This window comes from Primulina huaijiensis, chromosome 15, assembly GCF_012295235.1.
Source record: "Primulina huaijiensis isolate GDHJ02 chromosome 15, ASM1229523v2, whole genome shotgun sequence".
Lineage (NCBI taxonomy): Eukaryota > Viridiplantae > Streptophyta > Magnoliopsida > Lamiales > Gesneriaceae > Primulina > Primulina huaijiensis.
In genome coordinates, this window is record NC_133320.1 from 10,319,330 (window position 1) to 10,341,768 (window position 22,439).

Genomic DNA, 22,439 nt, shown 5'->3' on the forward strand with positions numbered 1-22,439 from the left:
TTTTTTTTTAAATATTTAATTAAATTCGAATTAAATTATAAAAAAAATCCAAAAAATTTGTAACGACTATTTAACGGCTAGTTTCAATTATCTTCTATAAATAATCACAAATGTGTACACATATTTTCATTCCAACTCACTACACTCTACAATTCTACTTTCTAATATTCTCCCATCTATTTTCATTCGACTAACATACCTTTTTGCAAACACATATAGTAAAATGTGTTTCCTCCAAAAATGTCTCATTCTACAGGTAGCTCTAGCTCAAATTCTAGCTCGAAAAGCGAAGACGAAGTCCATTTTGAAATCGATGAGCAAGCTTATGATCTGGTTGACGAAATGATGTCATTGGTACTTCAACAACACCAAGAACTTATGGAATCATATCAGAGGAGGGCAACACCCAGAAGAAGATGGTTCATTCAAAGAAATCTCGAGGCCGGGAATGAGAGGCTCGTCAATGATTATTTCTCTACGAACCCGGTGTATCACGATGAAATATTTCGAAGACGATTTCGAATGCGAAAAGAGTTATTCCTCAGCATAGTGAATGCATTAGAGAATCATTCAACGTTTTTTTTTTTTATTGATGATGCTGTGCGAAGAAAAGGGTTCTCACCACTACAAAAATGCACAGCTGCGATTCGTCAACTGGCTTACGGAGTCCCCACCGACAATCTTGACGAGTACCTACGTATGGGTGAATCAACTATCATCAAGTGTCTTTTCAAGTTCTGCGAATACGTGGTTGAAATATTTGGTGATAGGTACTTGAGAAGACCAAATGCTGATGATGTTCAACGTCTTATTCAAATGCATGATGAGAGCCACGGTTTCCCTGGCATGTTGGGTAGCCTTGATTGTATGCACTGGAAATGGAAAAATTGTCCAGTTGCTTGGAAAGGTCAATTTACAAGGGGACATGGGTCACCAACAATCGTGCTTGAAGCAGTCGCGTCTCATGACTTGTGGATATGACATGCATTCTTTGGGGTCGCCGGTTCACGTAACGATATTAACGTGTTATAGGAATCTACCATATTCAACAACGTCTTGTAAGCAAATGCGCCAGAGATTAATTCACGGTGAACGGCACTGCATATACGAAGGGTTATTATCTAACATATGGAATAAATCTTGATTGGGCTACATTCGTTAAGGTTTTTCCTTGTCTGGAGGATCCCAAGAGGAATTTGTTTAAGGAAAGACAGGAGTCCACAAGAAAAGATGTCGAATGGGCATTTGGGGTGCTTCAATCTCGATAGGCGATTGTCAGAGGTCCAGCTCGTTATTGGTATAGGAAAAAGTTAAAACAAATCATGTTAGCATGTATTATTTTGCATAACATGATCGTTGAGGATGAGGGAGGTCACACGACAAATTGGTACAATGATGAAAGTGACGAACACGCACAACCTATCCGTGGCTCAAACCGAGGATTTCATGATTATCTTCGGACAAATTCTGAGCTACGTGACACTCAAGTTCATTGCCAACTTCGTGCAGACTTAGTTGAGCATATCTATGAGCAATACAACAACAATCCGTGAATCGAAGTGTGGTTTATTTCTAAGTTATTGTTTCATTTCAATTTCATAATTATATTGTAACTTTAAATAAATTGTGCTTAGATCTTGTTTAAATTCTTCTTCTACCGTGGTATTTCTTTCGAACATCTACTTTATTTAATAAATATATTTAAAAAAACATTAATACTATTTTTTAAAATTAATAAAATTATTTTATTAAAAAGTAAGATTATTTTAAAAATTATAATAATGATTTAAATAATGTAAAATATATTTATTTAATATGAAAAAAATTTAAGATGATTCAATGGACTGTGAGACCCATAAATAATGAGTTTTAATGTTAAAAAAATGTGGGTAAAAGAGATATGTTGTTATAATGAGTATGTGACAGTGGACCCCATGATTTTTGATGAGTTGGTAGGTGTTATAACACCCACCCATTGTAGGTGCTCTTAGAACATAAGATAGCGTTTTTGAAATGTAGAGATTAGATTCTGAGCACTCTAGCGATGGAAATAATTATATGAACATGAACAACACTTCGATGACTGCAGCAACACTTGGGAGAAGCTTTTCAAAAATATTGGAGGGCAAAACTCAAAAATTTGAGAGCTTGAGAGGCGTGATATTTAGAGTGTGGTGCTGCTCTCTTTATAGGAGTGTAGATGCTACCTATCTCACGTATTATCCTCACGTTCAAACTTTGTATTCAAGTTTAAATTTAAGATATATTTTAATCCAATATTTGAGTTTTGGATAGATCGTAATCTCTTTATTCATCAAATTGGTAAACAATTTTCAAAATTTCCATACATATATTTGCTTACATGATGACTTTAATCCATCCCATTTGATATCTATATATATATATATATTTCTGAAATATATATTCATAAATACGTGATAATTTCGAAAATATGATATTACACTATCAACTTATCTAATTTATCTTTATATTAAATCTTTATCTTGTATTTTAATTTTCTATTTTCGAAATTATACCCATAAATTTCGAAATACACATATACATGTATGTATATATTCAATATCTCCCTATCTCAATCCTTGAATCTTGCATAATCTGGATGTATGTATATCTATATACCAAAATCGAAAATTAGGTATATTTATCACTTGAAATTCGAATTTCTTGGATAGTTTGTATACAAAGATTTAATTATCACATGCCACATTAGATAATTTTGACAATCGTAAAAAAAATCTTTGATAACTTAATACAATTTTCCAATATAAAAATAATACACTGAGTTTAAAATTTGTGGGTTTTACACACTTCACCGGAGTTTTTTTCGAAATTCCGACGATCTAATCTCGATGCAAATTTATATGGCTTTCTAGTACAATCCACACGAGGAACGAAGTTTCTGATCGTGGATCTGATTAGAACGTTGAATAAAGTTCCTAGTGAATTACAAGAAGAGCTATTACCGCCTAAATACAGGGATAATTAGAGGCGTCATTTAATATGCAAAGGTAAATAAAATCTAAATGTCTTATTAATGAGTTTAAATCATATAATGCCCAAAAACATTACAAAAATTTAATACTTATGTTGTGTCTTGGGTGTCATGAGAAAATGATACATCAACATTGTATACTGACTACTAGACCCCTAGGATGACCAACTTTTGAAGATCAGCCTAAAGAGTCTCGATGATGAGGATACCACCTCCAAATCATTAGAGTAAAATGTCACGTTGCAGTAGTGATTCACCATAGAATATGATCAAATTAAATTGTTTGCATGAATATGGAGGTGTAGGGTTTGCATGATGCCAGTTCATTCTTGTTGAGCAGTACTGCAGAATTCCAACTGGGGGAAGGTTTCCATGAACGTCTCAATGGAGTAACCATAGAATCTCGTTGACTCCATCCGTTGACACCCAAAGTGTTAGAGTAGGTGCCCGTCGAGCCAAGTGTTGGCCGAGGGTTCATGTTGAAACTCTATGTATAAACAATCTTTATTTTAATAATATTTGAAATTATTGTTTTGGCACTTCTTTAGCTATATACCCATGCATGTTACATAGATAAAGTCCTTGAATACAAATAGTTGAAAGAATATGAGATACACATCTGATGAGTATCATGAAACTCATATTTGGAATACTGTATATTCTAAACGGTTCCTAGTCGGTTCAGCCGCCGCTAAGAAGGATATAGGCCGCTCGAGTTTGAGACTAGTATCTGCGATGTGAGTACTATGTTTCATGGGTAGGGGACATTGTGATGTCCGAGCATGCAGATAGGTTCTCCTGGTAGAGTGCACTGAACAACCCTCCATTTAGGACTTTCCAAGTGGTTCTCACATATCGAGTGGAAACGTCCTAATTTATGGTTGTACACCATTGGTCTTTATGACCCGGGACAACATTGAGACTCTATGTGCTAGCATTACACTTTGACTTGTTTACCGACTCATATGGGGTCATCAGGTGGCAAGGTTGGGTGTTTTGTCGAAACATATAGGAGTCGATGCATTGTAGTCGGGGATTCACCTCTTACCTTCGTGTATGTATATCCTATGTGATCTCATGTGTATTTAGTTTGAAATCTCAGATCAGAGTATGGTGGTAATTAAGAAAGGGGTTTCTTAGATTACAGCATCGATGCAACTACGACATGACACATAGTATCGATTCATTGACAACTCTCGATATACCAATGTTTGTCGAATCGGTCGGGATATATGAGTTGAAGGGACCGTACTGTACGCTAACCATAATTGAATGGTTCTTGCAAGCACTATCATTTGATACCTAGGGAATCATGTAAGCGATGCTGCTAGGCGTTTAACATGATTGGTTGGGTACTATCAGACTTGAGTTCTTACGTTCTTATTATCAAGGAGTTGATAAGTAAGAATGGAGCAGTTGGGGTATGCTCGTAAAAGGACATGTTTGGTCCCGAATCACATGGAGATGTGAACCCACGACTAGTTGTATCAATGAACCATTGAGGGCCACACAATACTAGCTTTCTAGATCTCGTTGAGAGGTAAAATAGTTCAATGTGTTGAACGTGTTATAAAAGAGTTTATAAGCATAAGGAAAAATAGAAGTATGACTTCTATGAGGGGAATATAAATTTAATTTATGAATGTGTTCCTAAATTAAAAGTTGGCCAATTAAATAATGTATTTGAAAATTATGATTTTCATAAACATTATTATGGACTAAATTAAATTAATTCAAGTGTTGAATTGATTAAATAATAGCGGGCCTAGTAGAGTCCAAATAATTAAATTAATTCACGTGTTGAATTAATTAAATAACATTGGATCTTGTAGAGCCCAATTGGAATAATTATTTAACTAGTGGGCTTGAGTAAATTCAAGTAAGATTTAATTGTGCTCAAATATGTTTGAGACATTTAAATTAAAGTCCATGAGCCTTGTAATTGTTACAAGCCCAAGCAAAAATGCATGCTAGGAACGTGAAGGGTTGGAGGCACTTTTTCATTAAAAATTTGCATGGCATGCTCATGAACCTTTATCACTTTTTCAAGAACCAAGAAAAAGCCTCTCCTTTCTCTCTTGAACCTCACTTGGCCGAAACTTCACTCATTCATTCCCTTCAATTTTTGTGCTTCAATTGTTGAGGAAACACTCTCTTCTCAAAAGAAAAATCCTCTTATTTTTCTAGTGCAAAATAAGAAGGGTTCTAGCTTGAAAATGGTGGGCCTAATTTTGAAGCAAGGAGAGCTTGAAGATTTTCTTGTCATTCAAGAGCTAAGGTGTTTACACCTTAGTTGGAGCCATCATCAATCTCAAGAGATTGATAGGTAAAAATTCTAAACACCTTATGTATGACATTTTGGTGTTTTCGTATTTGCTACACATCATAGTTGATGGTGCTCGATTTTTCTTGTAAGAAAAATTATTTTGAAACTTCTGTTGCGCTTTCGGGTACCTTAAACGACCTCTTTCAAGTGGTATCAAGAGCTATTGATACTATTTTGTGTAGCATATACATAATATTATATTGAGGTCGATTTCTAACCGCTTGAGATTAATTTTTGAAACAATAATCGAGGCTGTCATGAAGCGGTTTTGGGCAGCTCGGACTGCCCGTGGGGCTGCCCGTTTCGGGCAGCAAGGGCAGCCCCGAACAGCTCTTTGTTTTTAATAAAAATATTTTTTTGTGTTGGCCGGAATCCCGCGCCGGAGCTCCGACGACGGCGATGACGACTAGGGTTTCCAAAAGTGTTTTGGATTATCAAAGTGTCATGGGCCTTGAAGTTGTTGGGTCATTAGATGGCTAACATAATTTGTGAAATTTAAATGGGCCAAAATGTTTTTGATGAAAAATGATTTTTGGGCCCTTAAGTTTAAATTTACAAAAGTTGTACATATTTTTCTCATGAAATAAATAATTGAAGTTGGACTTTAATTATTTATAGTAAATTGTGATTTACAAGAAATTCAGTTATAAATAAATTAATTAGAAAATAGACAAAGGTGTTTGTATACTTTGTTAATTTAGTTTATAATCGTGGCGGTTAGTGATTGGATCAAGATATATAATATTGGATCAATTGATTATTGTGATAATTAATTGATGGTGTATGATATGTGATATTATGCATGAAAGATGATCAAAAGCCCAAGCCCAAGCCCAATTTGCTAGGTGTATGCTAGGATATTTTGTGTTGAATGATTGTAATAATTATCAATTTATAAATTGGGCTTGGTTTATGGCCCGTTCCCACCCCCCTGAGATGTATCCCTATTTTCCATGGATATTTATTTGTAAATATTAGTATAGTGGAAGATCAAGATTGAAAGATGGTGGCCTTGATGATTATGAAGATCGAAGACATGTAAATATTTGAAGCATATGTAATAGTTACATTTGCATCCCATGCATTTCCCTAGGATTGGACCTAGGCCCATGCTTAGCTCACACGGGCCATTAGTTTCGGGGCGATTAATCATCTTTGTTTTATTTACTGTTTATAATATATGAATTATATGTTATAAATAATGAGTATATGCGTTATTATTATAATAATAACAAAGTTGCATGAATCCGGCAAACATACGATGAAACATGGCGAGCTTTTAAATAAAATTAATGATGAGACTTTTCAAAATTAAAGACCCTCATTTTGAATAAGATTCAAAATTAATATCAAGCTCGAAAAAGGGAATTATAAAGGTGTTTATAATTTCCATGTTTTCCATCGACAATGGGTGCATGATGAACGCTACCCGTGTTCGGAGCTCGGCTCATATTATAGGGGGGCCCTGGACACCGGAAAGCTGTGACATCCATTGACATGGTGATGTGAACTACGTGGAACTCCTATGATTTCAGCTCATATTATTGCGGGATCTCATGGCGACCGTTCATTAAGGTTCAACATCGATGGGTATGGCTTGACACGTAAAGATGAACGACGTCATATTATTGGGTCCTAATCAAACGTGAGACAAAAGTTTACGTTAAGGGTTGCATGGAGATGCAATTGGAAACTATCTTTTAGGAATTGTGATTAGCTGATATTATTCGGGATCATAATTCGCTAATTGGACTTTGCGTACCTACTGAGGAAAGGAGTTTCCCGTTTTGACTAGAGGGTAGTGAAAATATCAAAACAGTGGGAGCGAAAATTTATAAAGTAAAAGTTCATACTTTATATCTTACTAAATATTTTAAAATAGTCATTAACATTTATCTGTTTTACTTTTCAGTACAAATTTTGACAATGTCATCGATTCGCAATCCGCTATCTGCAATATTCGACAAACACATATTAACCGGACCTAACTACCTCAAATGGCTAAGAAACTTAAAAATCGTCTTGAATTCGGAAAGGATAGCATATACACTGACTGAGTCGCCCTCTGTTAAGGCTCTGACTGACTGCACTCCTGAGGAATTGCAGACTTACAAGGAATGGTGTGACAATGACTTGAAAGCCAGGTGTTATATGCAGGCTTCTATGAATGATGTGCTGCAGAGGCGTTTTGAGGATGCAAAGAGTGATGCTGACATTCATTTGCATCTCAAGGAGCTCTTTGGTTAGCAGACTCGACCTCTTAGGCATGCTACGGTCAAGGAGCTGATCACTTTGCGCATGCGAGATGGGGCCTCGGTCCATGAGCATGGCCTGAAGTTGATTGGGCTCGTGGACAAGCTCGTTGGCATGGATTTGATGTTGCCTTCGAAGTTGACCACCGATGTGTTGCTCTTGTCACTGCCTAGCTCGTTTGATCCTTTTGTGGTGAATTTCAATATGAACAAGATGGAGCCGACCCTTGAGGAGTTGGTGAACATGCTTGTGACCTTTGAGTCCACCATCAAGAAAGAGAAGCCGGTTCTTTATGTGGGTTCTTCATCTAGTACGAAGATCGATCCACGTGGGAAGGGAAAGAAGCGTTCTTTCTAACGTCCCAAGAAGAACGTGCCCTTGAAGAGGCAGACTCCGAGTCCCGCTGTGGCAGCCACACCAGTGAAGGCTGACAAGACTGTTGACATCTGTCATCACTGTAAGAAACCTGGACATTGGAGGCGTAACTGCATGGAATATCTTGCCCAGAAGAGTTCTGGAAACTGTATGTTCTATATTAAAGTAAACATTTCAATTAACTCTACTTCTTGGGTATTGGATACCGGCTGTGGATCACATCTCCGTAATTATTTGCAGGTGATGGGAAGAAGTAGGAGGCTTAGGGAAGGTGAGACTTTCTTGAGGATGGGCAATGGAGCAAGAGTTGCTGCCAAGGCCATAGGAGATGTTTGCTTACTTTTGAACAATGACTTTAAGTTAATTTTAAGAGATGTTTTGTTTGTACCTGAATTGGTGAAAAACATTGTTTCCATTTCTATGCTAGATAAAGATGGATATTCTTGTTTATTTAGCAAAGGTGTTTGCAACATTTACAAGAATGAATGTTTAATTGGTATTGGAGAACTTGAAAACGATCTCTATAACTTAAAATTGAAAGATATTCCACTAAACAATGTCCAAGTAATAACAACAACAAACAAGCGAAAACAAGATACTCTAAATTCGGCACAATTATGGAATGCTCGATTAGGACATATTTTCCTAAGAAGGATGAACAAGTTAGTGGGAGTGGGCATATTTGATATGTCTGATATTAATGCTTTCACGACTTGTGAATCCTGTCTAAAAGGAAAGATGACAAAAATTCCCTTTAAGGACCATGTGGAGCGAGCCAAAGGGTTATTGGATTTGATCCATACCGATGTGTGCGGTCCGCTTAGCATCACCACTAAGCATGGACATGCCTACTTCATCACCTTTACCGATGACTTTTCGAGGTATGGGTATGTGTATTAAATGAAATACAAGTCTGAAACTTTTGAAAAGTTCAAATAATTAAGAAGTGAAGTAGAGAAGCAGTTGAGACGAACCATCAAGACACTTCGATCGGATCGAGGTGGTGAGACTTGAGTGCCGAGTTCCAAGAGTATCTTATGGAGAATGAGATTCTCTCGCAGTGGACTCCGCCCGCTACACCACAGTTGAATGGTTTTTCAAAGCGTCGTAACCGGACTTTGATGGACATGGTTTGGTCTATGATGGGGCTCACGGAGTTGCCGCCATCCTTTTGGGGATATGCGCTTGAGACAGCGGCTCTGTAGTTGAACAATGTCCATTCAAAGGCAGTTGATAAGACTCCATATGAGATATGGATGGGTAAGACTTCCAAATATTCTTATCTTAGAATATGTGTAATGCCCGAGATTATATCACTGTACTTAATCCTGAATAAACTGGCAGAATTGTGATTAATGAAGATATCGGTAATTAGAGAATGAATTTGATTAGTAATGCATATACATGAGTGGACGGGCAGAGAAGTGCGCGCACATGCGCCGAGGAATGTCGCGCATATGCGCGGAGCAGCAGCCGCGAGACAGAACATCTCGCGCATATGCGCGAGAAAGGACGCGCATATGCGCGAGAGGGAAAATGCCAGAAGTGCCGAGTCCAGAGAATGTTGCGCACATGCGCGGATGAGGGACGCGTATATGCGCGAGCTGGTAGATTGCCAAATTTCTGAGACAGAGATTTAGGCGCACATGCGCGGCTCAGGGACGCGCATATGCGCGAGCTGTCGAGAAGATTCTTGCCGAGACAGTAGGTCTCGCGCATATGCGCGGGATTTGGGGCGCGCATATGCGCGAGTCATGCAAAAGGAAAAATGGACACTTGGTCTCCACCGTAAGATGTGTATATATATATATATATATAACAAACGTACATTTCTTCATTTCAGAAGAAACGAGGAAAGGAAATTGAGAAAGCTTCTGAAATCCTTACGCCTTTTTCTTTCGATCCGACCGTCAGATTTTGAATCCGACTTTAGTACTGAGTTCCTATCAACGCAGGCTACAACTTGACATAAGTTTTACTACGTTTTGATATGATTTGAAAATATGAGGTTGATGGAATTGAATAGAATTCATATATGATGTTCTTGACATAGTAAACATCGTAGAATTGAAACCGGACTGAAGAATAGATACCGTATGGAATTATTATGATTTTCGGAAGGAATTGATTTGTATCATTACTGATTATGAATTGCGATTTGATTATTGTTATGTGTTCTGGATTTACTTATCAGTATATAATTGAAGTCAGATCGAAGAACAGACTGTGTATGCCATTGATATGATTTTCAGAACTGTTATGATAGAGATTGTACTGAATTGAGGGTATGATCTATTATTGTTGAGAGTATGAATTATACCGATATTAATTATGAGTTCTGGTAGTATATCTGTGATGTTGAGATTGACGGGGTTATCGAGACTGTAGTGTTATGCCGTCGAAACATCCGTAAATTGATATTAATCAGAACTGTTATGATTGAGATTGTATCGTTGTATCGTTGACATTGACAGATTATATTGTGATTTGAGTATTGATCAGAACAGTTGTGGAATTGAGTTATGTATTGATATTGTGCCTGTTCNAAAGGTATAAATTAATGTTGAGTTGGGATTGCACAACTCGAGTGAGGTTTGACTCGAGTTTCCCTAAATCACATACTTTATTTTATTGCATTGATATTTGCAATTAATGAATGAATTGATATGCTTGTTCTATTGATATATAGATAGCAGGTATTAAATGATTGGTCTTGTGATAGAAGTGCCTGATAGTGATAGAATCGTCACGGGCACATTGCACCTTGTCACAGGATAGGAATATGGCAGAAGTGCCATAGTCTTTGACAGATAGGTCAGGACATCGAACGTTTGGTCATATCGAAGTGGATAGAATTGGAGTTGCTTCTATTACTGATGTTCGATATGGAAAGGGCCAAAGTCTGTGAATAAGAACGTACCACCACCCCGATCGGGAGTGTAGGTGGGTGTATGTTCTTATTCTGATCGGGATCCCTAGATTAGGACTGAGTCGAGTCTGAGTCTGAGAATCACGGAGAGTGATTCATTGCTTGATATTGAATTATGTTCCTGATTATGGTACATCTTTAGAATATGATTTATTATTGATATTGATTCATGTTTCTGATTTTGATACATGTTATGAATGCCTATGATATGCTTTTATATTGTTTATATGATTGCATGTATACATGGTTTATACTGAGAATATAATTCTCACCGGAGTTATCCGGCTGTTGTCTTGTTTGTATGTGTGCATGACAACAGGTGGGACAGGATCAAGGTCAAGAAGAGAACGAGACATGATTAGTTAGCGTGGAGATCCGGGCTCAGAAGTAAATTAGGATTCATCACTGATATGTAGTTGGACCTAGTTGAATTATTATAGACAATACAAGATTTGTATGTTTATGTTTAATATGTTTTTCAGATCGATTTACATTACGTTTCCGCTTTGTCTTTTAAAAAAAAAATTTAGACCCTGTTTATTATAATTGATTAAATCGTCCCAAATGACGATTAAGAACATGATTAGCGTCCGGGTCCCCACAATATGGGGATGCCCTGTTTAAGTGAAGCAGGTAGTGGGAGATAGATTGGATAATCGATCCATTTTATGTTACTTTGTGGGATATCCAAGGAACTCAGTTGGATACTATTTCTATCATCCCCAAGAAACAAAGGTGTTTGTTTTTAGGAATGCAACTTTTTTGGAAAATGAATTCTATTGGATAGAAAAGAGGAGATGATAGAACTCGAAGAGGTTCGAGAGACACCCACAATTATAGAACCCACACCAGAAGAGCCAAGAGAGGAGATACAAGCTCCTAGAAGATCCGAGAGAGTCTCGAGACCACCTATGAGGTATGGTCTGCTTCTTGAAGAGGGCCATGATGAGCCTATCCATGGATGTGATCCAAGGACCTTCAAGGATGCATTATCTGATGCCGATTCATCCAAGTGGCTTGAAGCAATGGAATTTGAGATGAATTCAATGCATTCGAACCAAGTGTGGAATCTTGTGGATCCACCTGAGGGAACTATTCCCATAGGGTGTAAATGGATTTACAAGAGGAAACTTGGGGCGGATGGGAAGGTATTGACCTTCAAAGCGCGATTGATGGAAAAAAGATATACTCAAAGACAAGGAGTTGACTTTGAGGAAACCTTTTCTCCAGTTGCAATGTTCAAGTCGATAAGGATATTGCTAGCTATAGCTGCATGGTATGATTATGAGATATGGCAGATAGATGTCAAGACAGCTTTTCTGAATGGGGATATTAAGGAAGAGATTTACATGTCTCAATGTAACGTCCCGAAACTTTGAAGGTCCCCGTGAACCACTTGCAAGCAAGTTATTAAATTTCTTTGGTATTTTATTAAATTATTTTAAAATATTAAATGCATGTTTATTTCATTAAGTTGTGTTTTAATTCATGATTTATTTAAATTTCATGCATAATTATTTCATAATAGAATTTGTTTCATGAAATTTTATAGGTTCATGCATTAAAGATTGTTATCGCGCTTGAACGAGAAATGGGGACCGGAGAATTTTCAGGAAAATTATTTTAATTACATGATTTATTTTTATTAATTAATATAAGGTGTTTTTAAGTGTATTTTTTTTCAAAAATGAGATTTTTGGGGTATTTTAACCGCATGATTTTATTTTAACAGGTACACAAATTTTAGCGAATCGGGGAACTTTTTGAGGGTTCGGCTAATATTTTCAAAAACTTTCAAAAACGAAATATTTTTTGGGAGTGTGTTTGAATTTAATGGGCATACTTTTAAGCTTATTGGGCTTAATACTCTATTTAAACTTTAAATTATTAAATTAGGGCCATTAATTGAATTATTAACAATTTAAATATTTTACTTGTGGTTACCCTACATCTATTAACTTACATCACCCGACACGCCATCTTCCCTTCAACATTTCAAGTGGGTTTCAGCATCTCCATGGATGCAACTCTCGGTTTTCTCACCAACAGTTTCAAGAAGATCTTGGCCATAGCTTTTTCTTCAAGGAAAACAATCTCCGGCGCTCCTCTCTTCATCTTCCTCACGTTTTAACATTTACCAGGCACGTTTTGCACCATTTTTTCTGCATGATACCCGTGTTATTTACTGATGTATGCATAAAATGTTTCGATCTAAGCATTTCCATGTAAGATCTTTTCGGTTTTTATGTGTGGCTCGTTTCTATTAGTGTGACTCATGTTTTTTCTGATATGTGCTGCAAGGGGCTTCTATATAAGGTTGTCAAGGGTCTGTAAGGTCCATGGTTGTAGAGGTTTAGGTGCTGGTGTGCACAGTTTGTTCAGGTTTTGATGATGAAGGGTGAGGGCCGATCGGGTGTGAGGGGTGAGGAGCTTCGTTCCATGGTTTCCTGCTACACCAGCTGTGCGAGAGCCTTCTCCAGCTCTGGACCAGACCCTGTAGGGTCTGATTTGGGTTCTGGAACGGCTCAAACCATGCTGGAGTGATGGGCAATCGATCGGGCCAGTAGTGATGCGTTGGTCTCGGTAGAAGGCTTGTTCTTGATTATCGGTTCCTAGCTGCTAGGAGCGTGCATGGGGTGGTTGGCTTAGTTTGGATAGGTTACTTAAGGTCTGGTCTAGGTCCATGATAGGCTGGTTCAGGGCTGGTGCAGTCGGGGTGGGCTAGAGACGTGAGTTTTTGCGAAGATAAAGAAATAAAGTGCAAACGAGAAGGGGCAAAACATTTTGTTCTGTTCTGAAATTTTCAGCCGTGGGTTTAGGGACCTAATGACATTGTTTTAGGAGCATTATAGTGTTTTTAGGTGTGATAAAATGTTGGGAGAAATTTGGTTGAGTTTCGGTTCGATTTGGATTAAAATCGGGACCTCGGTCTAAGTTTTAAAACAATTCGGTTAAGTTATGAAATGAGCTCGAATTTACTTCTAAGAATGCTTATAAAAATGTTTTGGGACATTTTAAGGAGTTTGGTAAGCTTCGGGTTAATTTTAGAGGTCCAGGGGTGAAACGATAATTTTTGGGTTTCTAGAAGCAAAATGGTCATTTTGCACCCGGGGTGACATTTTGGTCCTGGCAGCGCCATAAGCACAAATTTATGATATTTTAAATGTTTATGCATCATGATCACGATTTTAAGATTTTATGAAGATATACGTCGCATGCTTGGATTTAAGAAAAATTTCATTGGTGCATGATTTTTATAAGTGATGAAAATGGTAATGTTTTGAATGATGGGAATTAGTTGTGGCTATCGAAGTATATGTAAATGTTTAAGACGTATATGTAAATGCTAATGATGAGGCCTAGGCACAGTGGATGGGTGATCCTGCCACTGATGTCCGACAGCCGCTGGGTACCGCGGTTCTATGTATGATGGATCCATAGTAAATGATGATGTACGATAGTCACCTCTAATGAACTGAATTCACTAGAGGAATGATGAACGATGAACGATAAATGATGAACGATGAATGATGATTAACGATGAGCTGTTTTGACACGTCACGATGTTACACGACACGTTTGCATTACGCTTTTAAAGCTCATGAAAGGTATGTTGAGTATGTTATTTTTCATTGCTGTGTGCTATGTATATGTACTTGTTATTTATGGTACAGGCGTGTTGAGTCTTTAGACTCACTAGGCGTGTGTGATGCAGGTGAGCTTAATGATGAGGAGATTGGAGGTGCCGAACTCTGAGTAGGCAGACCTGGTGGGCGACACGACCCGAGGGCCTATGATTTTTCCACACTATTATGATTTCTTGTTTTGCGAGGACACAAGTGTTTTATACGCTGGTCTATTTTACTGTTGGATGTAGGATTTTTTTAATATTTTTACTCCGCTGCATTTTATTGGTAATTGCTTATGAAAATTTTTAAATGATGATTCTAAGTAGGAGAGCATGGATGAGATTCATTTAAACGTTTATTTAAAAAAAAAAATTCCGCATTTTTAAAACGGTAGACGTTTCAGTTGGTATCAGAGCAAGGGTCCTGTATAGGGTTGTGCCACCGCCAGCTTCTGCCGCTCAGTCTTCAAGCCTGAAGTCTGTAAGTTTAAATGTTTTTAATGCTATCACCTGCATGTTTACATGATATACGTTTTACGGGACATGTTTATCTGTCGTTATGTTTTGAGATTAGATGCTTTAAAATTTTTATGCATATTACGACATGAACAGAAAATTATCTGATTTTCATGCATGCTGGCTTTGTGGTGGAATTGGACATGAATAAGAACTTTGCTAATGGACATTAAGAAAGGATTGAAAATGATTTGACTATATTAATTTTTGGTTAGTAGTACCGATGTTCTACTTGTGGGTCATAAGTTAAACTTGACGATTATGAATGCTTTTGGGAGTTGTAGATTTTCTAAGAAAATACTGATGGTTCGTGATTGCTAGTTGAGTTAATTTTTGAGGATTCCATGTAAGGATTAATGATTCGAAGACAACGACGATTCTTGGAAGTATAAAGCGTATAATTTATTTAGGATGCATGCTCTACCTGGTTGGGTTTAAGGATTGAATTGCATGAATTGAGAACTTTAAGGACCTAATTGTGATAACCGATAATATGATGACCTAAGTGCAAAAAATAAAATTCCAACAGACTATTTTCGAATTTACCGAATTTTGGGATTAAATTCTGAGTTTGGAGAATTTTAAGGTTTAATGAGGCTAAGTCGAAAGTTTAATGGGGGACAAAAATGCAAATTTCAAAGAGTTGTAGGCCAGAATTGTAATCTTCGAGAGCTTTAAGGACTAAATTGCAAATTCCAAAATTTTTGTGGATTAAATTCGAACTTTTGAGGAACACGTGAGTTAAATCAGTAAATTTTTTTCGAAGTTATGAGAATTGATTTTGGGTTTAATAAGCTTAAAATTATTGAACTTGATGTACGAGAAATTTATAAGTGGAATTAGGAAAGTCGAGAACTTATGGATAATTGTTGGACCTCGAGATTTAGGACAAATCGGATAATATTCGAGGAAAGTAAGAACTACTTTTGCAAATTTTAAGAAATTTGGTAGATTTTTTTAGCAGTAAGTGAGAAGTGAATGGTTTAAATGACCGGAATTTTTGATGATTTAGATTTGAGAGATATTTGGAACCTTGAGATATCTGGGTTATAATGTTATAAAGAATGGTAATCAAAGACATTATAGGATGAATCAATCTTGGGGTTGAAAATTTAAGCGTTAGTGAAATAATGTTGTGGCAAATTAAGAATTTAAAGTGATGAAAATTTAAGGTAGAGTTGATAAGTTAGTTAAGTTATAAGAGTAGACATTGAGATAACGAATTGATGGGAATTTAAGTTTGATGTGTCATAAGTTTTAGTCATGATTTTAACAGTTAGGACTATACCTTTGTTGGAATTTGATTTTTCTAGAAATTTGGGTATGATTGATGGTTAGGTTACTCGATAGATGCATGTAAGGATTGAGGTAGACACCTTGTCTTGAGGAATGTCTTGAGGAATTTTCGTAATCCATTAAGCAACTTGGGAATAAGCGAATATCTGTGTTGGAATTAGGTTATCCAAAACTATTTGGGTTGTGTAAGTTTAAATTGCAAATTTACGGGAATGTGTGTTCATACGGAAATTTTGGGTGAAATAAAAACAAAAGAGAATTAGTTGTGTTCAACATAGGTTACCAATGGACGAATGTTAAGATTTTTATCGAGTAAGAAATCTAAAATTTTCATATGGAGATTTTAGAATTTTATGGGTTATAAGTGAAGTTGATTTATTAGAGTTAGTCTAAGACTACCATGGGGTAACTTATTAAGTTTTATATGCTAGACTTAATTAAGCATTGATGATACTTAAGAATGCGTCATTTGTTTCAATGAGGAAAGTCAAAGTGTCTTAGACATCAACTTTATTGTAAATGGGAAGAGAATAGTTTAAGCATGCAATTGATGCTAGAAATGTTTTATTATTTAGATAGAAGATCGATATAGTATACTATGAGTTTTATGGGTTAACACTACTCGAATTTAAGATTTACAAAATTGTTATATTTGAGATGTACTTGTAAATAGTAAGTTACGTAAGATAAAGATTCGATTCAAGGATACTAGGCTAATATTATTATGGGGGTTGAGATAAGGTTAACTTTTAAGTGTATTACCGAGGATAGAAGTCAATTAGTAATTTTTGGTGCTAAGGTTTCTCAAGTCGAACTGCATAAATGCTAATAAAATAGGTCAATGAACACCCTGGGTTTAGAATAAGAAAGAAAGACGCAATAAATTCGGACTGCCATTTCTAATATTGGGAAGTTTGAGAAAAGTCAGGATTCGAGGACTGAGTATAATAGAACTAAGTCGCCATAAGTCTTTTTAAGTTGTGCTTCGCAATAAGGATTTCAATAGGCAAAATAATTTGGATTGAGGAGACGTAAGGACAACTTAACACTTATTTTATCAGAGTAGCGCAGCGGAAGCGTGAATTATTGGGATATTACAATTAAGAGTCTAAACTTTCTGTTTATCGAGGATAAGCAAATTTCGGGGACGAAATTCAATTTAAGGGGGGTAGATTGTAACGTCCCGAAATTTTGAAGGTCCATGTGAATCACATGCATGCAAGTTTTTAAATTTCTTTGGTATTTTATTAAATTGTTTTAAAGTATTAAATGCATGTTTATTTCATTAAGTTGTGTTTTAATTCATGATTTATTTAAAGTTCATGCATAATTATTTCATAATAGAATTTGTTTCATGAAATTTTAAAGGTTCATGCATCAAAGATTGTTAAGTTGTATTTCACGTTTGAACGAGAAATGGGGACAGAAGAATTTTTAGGAAAATTATTTTAATTACATGATTTATTTTTGTTAATTAATATAAGGTGTTTTTAAGTGTATTTTTTTCAAAAATGAGATTTTTGGGGTATTTTAACCGCATGATTTTATTTTAACCGGTACACAAATTTTAGCGAATCGGAGAATTTTTTGAGGGTTCGGCTAATATTTTCAAAAACTTTCGAACACGAAATATTTTTTGAGAGTGTGTTTGAATTTAATGGGCATACTTTTAAGCTTATTGGGCTTAATACTCTATTTAAACTTTAAATTATTAAATTAGGGCCATTAATTGAATTATTAACCATTTAAATATTGTACTTGTGGTTACCCTACATCTATTAACTTACATCAGCCGACACACCATCTTCCCTTCAACATTTTAAGTGGGTTTCAGCATCTCCATGGATGCAACTCTCGGTTTTCTCACCAACAGTTTCAAGAAGATCTTGGCCATAGCTTTTTCTTCAAGGAAAACAATCTCCGGCGCTCCTCTCTTCATCTTCCTCACGTTTTAACATTTACCAGGCACGTTTTGCACCATTTTTTCTGCATCGTACCCGTGTTATTTACTGATGTTGTTGTTCATGCATAAAATGTTTCGATCTAAGCATTTCCATGTAAGATCTTTTCGGTTTTTATGTGTGGCTCGTTTCTATGAGTGTGACTCACGTTTTTTCTGATATGTGGTGCAAAGGGCTGCTATATAAGGTTGTCAAGGGTCTGTACAGTCCATGGTTGTAGAGGTTTAGGTGCTGGTGTGCACAATTTGTTCAGGTTTTGATGATGAAGGGTGAGGGCCGATCGGGTGTGAGGGGTGAGGAGCTTCGTTCCATGGTTTCCTGCTACACCAGCTGTGTGAGAGCCTTCTCCAGCTCTGGACTAGACCCTGTAGGGTCTGATTTGGGGTCTGGAACGGCTCAAACCATGCTGGAGTGATGGGTAATCGATCGGGCCAGTAGTGATGCGTTGGTCTCGGTAGAAGGCTTGTTCTTGATTATCGGTTCCTAGCTGCTAGGAGCGTGCATGGGGCGGTTGGCTTGGTTCAGATAGGTTACTTAAGGTCTGGTCTAGGTCCATGATAGGCTGGTTCAGGGCTGGTGCAGTCGGGGTAGGCTAGAGACGTGAGTTTTTGGGAAGATAAAGAAATAAAGTGCAAACGAGAAGGGGCAAAACATTTTGTTCTGTTCTGAAATTTTCATTCGTGGGTTTAGGGACCTGATGACATTGTTTTAGGAGCATTATAGTGTTTTTAGGTGTGATAAAATGTTGGGAGAAATTTGGTTGAGTTTCGGTTCGATTTGGATTAAAATCGGGACCTCGGTCCAAGTTTTAAAACAATTCGATTAAGTTATGAAATGAACTCGAATTTACTTCTAAGAATGCTTATAAAAATATTTTGGGACATTTTAAGGAGTTTGGTAAGCTTCGGATTAATTTTAGAGGTCCAGGGGTGAAACGATAATTTTTGGGTTTCCAGGGGCAAAATGGTCATTTTGCACCCGGGGTGACATTTTGGTCCTGGCAGCGCCATAAGCACAAATTTATGATGTTTTAAATGTTTATGCATCATGATCACGATTTTAAGATTTTATGAAGATATACGTCGCATGCTTCGATTCAAGAAAAATTGCATTGGTGCATGATTTTTATAAGTGATGAAAATTGTAATGTTTCGAATGATGGGAATTAGTTGTAGCTATCGAAATATATTTAAATGTTTAAGATGTATATGTAAATCCTGATGATGAGGCCTAGGCACAGTGGATGAGTGATCCTGCAACTGATGTCCGACAGCCGCCGGGTACCGCGGTTCTATGTATGATGGATCCATCGTAAATGATGATGTACGATAGTCACCTCTAATGAACTGAATTCACCTCTGATGAACGATGAATGATAAATGATGAACGATAAATGATAAATGATGAACGATGAATGATGATTAACGATGAGCTGTTTTGACACGTCACGACGTTTGCATTACGCTTTTAAAGCTCATGAAAGGTATGTTGAGTATGTTATTTTTCATTACTGTGTGCTATGTATATGTACATGTTATTTATGGTACATGCGTGTTGAGTCTTTAGACTCACTAGGCGTGTGTGATGCAGGTGAGCTTAATGATGAGGAAATTGGAGGTGTCGAACTCTGAATAGGCAGACCTGGTGGGCGACACGACCCGAGGGCCTATGATTTTTCCGCACTATTATGATTTCTTGTTTTGAGAGGACACAAGTGTTTTATACGCTGGTGTATTTTACTGTTGGATGTAGGATTTTTCTCATTTTTTTACTCCGCTGCATTTTATTGGTAATTGCTTATGAAAATTTTTAAATGATGATTCTAAGTAGGAGAGCATGGATGCGATTCATTTAAACGTTTATTTTAAAAAAAAATATTTCCGCATTTTTAAAACGGTAGACGTTTCACTCAACCTGAAGGGTTTACATCTATCGGAAGTGAGCATATGGTATGAAAACTTCAGAGATCTATTTATGGTCTAAAGTAGGCATCTAGAAGTTGGAACCTCAGATCCGACAGTACAATTAAAGAGTTTGGTTTTACTAAGAATCCTGCGGAACCATGTGTGTATAAGAAGGTCTGTGGGAGTGCTGTGACATTCCTGGTGCTTTATGTTGATGACATTCTACTCATTGGAAATGATGTAGGAATGTTGCAATCAACTAAAATATGGTTAGCAAGTAAGTTCTCGATGCAGGACTTGGGTGAAGCTTCTTTTGTATTGGGAATACAGATCTATAGAGATAGATCGAAAAGATTGTTTGGTCCACGTGAAACACATGCATGCAAGTTATTAAAGTTCTTTGGTATTTTATTAAATTGTTTTAAAGCATTAAATGCATGTTTATTTTATTAATTTGTGTTTGATTATTTTTTTTGCATTTTATGCATAATTCATGCATAATAGAATTTAATTCATGAAATTTTAAAAGTTCGTGCATTAGGGTTTATTGATGCATTTCACGCTCGAACGAGGAACGGAGACCGGAGAATTTTCAGGAAAATTATTTTATTGCATGATTTATTTTTATAAAGAGGTGTTTTTAAGGGTATTTTTCAAAAAATGGGATTTTATTGGGTAGTTTTACCCGCAGTATTTTATTTTTAACGGTACGTAAATTTTGTCGAATCGGGGGACGTTTTGAGGTTTCGGCTAATGTTTTCAAAACCTTTCCAACACGAAATATTTTTCGATAGTGCGTTTGGACTTAATGAGCCTACTTTTAAGCTTGTTGGGCTTAATTAGCTTTTAAATCTTTAATTGTTATTTTAAATCTCATTATCTATTATTTATCTATTTAATTAACACTTACGTACCCATTAAACTAAACCTACCCTACTCCAATAATTGAACCAGCCGACACCACCACCTCAGCTCCTTTTTCCATCGGTTTCCTCACCAGAAACCTCAAGGCTTCATCGGTCTCACCATTTCTTCAAAGGAAAAATCATCCCGGGTCTCCATTGCATCGTTAGAGTCGTTGGCCGAGAGGCGTAGTCTTGGGAGGCAAGGGAGTGATTGTGCATGGGGCTAGGTCCGTGGGTTTGGTTGGTCCATTAGGGTCTGGTCTTGGTCTCTAGTAGGTTGGTTCATGGCTGGTGAGAGCTTGGGCGAGCCGGGAAGTGCTAAGAGGCGAGTGGCGTCAATACGTGTTGGGGTAAGGAAATTGCAGTTTTCCAGCAACTTTCCAGCAGCTGTAGGAGGTTGTTTTCGTGAGTTTAGGGGCTAGAATTGTTGGGTTTTAGGACTTTTTAATGTTTATAAGGTGTGGTAGAAATTTGAGAAAATTTTTGGTTAAGTTTCGGTTTGATTCGAGTTAAAACCGGGACCCCAGTCCAAGTTTTTAAAACAAAGCAGATAAGTTGTATAGTGGGCTCGAGCTTATGTCTAAGAAGGATTTTAATATGTTTTGGGATATTTTAAGGAGTTTGGTAAGTTTCGGGTCAATTTTAGAGGTCTAGGGTAAAAACGGTAATTTTTGAGTTTTCAGGGGCAAAATGGTCATTTTGCTCCCAGGGTGAGATTTTGGTCCTACAGCGCCTTGAGCACAAATTATGATATTTTAAATGATTATACACCATGTTTACGATTTTTACTCTATTATGATAATTATGATGCATGCTTGGTTTAAAGGAAAAATTGTGTGTATGCATGTTTTTATTAAGTGTTGAATATGATGACAAGTTTTGAAGAAAGTGATTTAGTTGTGACAACACGATGACACGATGACATGATTGGAGATATCGTGAGAGAAAAGGCCCAGAGGGAGTCCGTTTATGGGAGAAGGCCTCAGAGGGAGCCCAACGATCGTATTTCCATTGACATGATATGATGATAAGATAGGCCCAGGCTCAGTTGACGGGTGAGAGTGTCGGTGATGTCCCCCGCCACCCAGTACCGTGGTTACACGTAGATGGATCCATCGACTGACATGATGACATGATGATCAAAAGTCACAGCTAATGAACGGATTTCAATTTAAGATTTTAACACGTATATGCTGATACGATGTACATGCTATGATTATTACCATGTTTTGACAGGACACGTTTACGTATACGATTTTACTGCAAACAAGAAATGTATGTTGATTATGCTATTTTTCACTGCCGTATGCTACGTATATGTACTTGTTATTAC

The 22,439-nt window shown here is 36.8% G+C and overlaps 1 pseudogene; it reads left to right on the forward strand.

Annotated features, from left to right (window-relative positions):
* Positions 1–240: 240 nt before the first annotated feature.
* On the forward strand, positions 241–1,553 carry LOC140959292 (protein ANTAGONIST OF LIKE HETEROCHROMATIN PROTEIN 1-like; annotated as a pseudogene).
* The last annotated feature ends 20,886 nt before the right edge of the window (positions 1,554–22,439 follow it).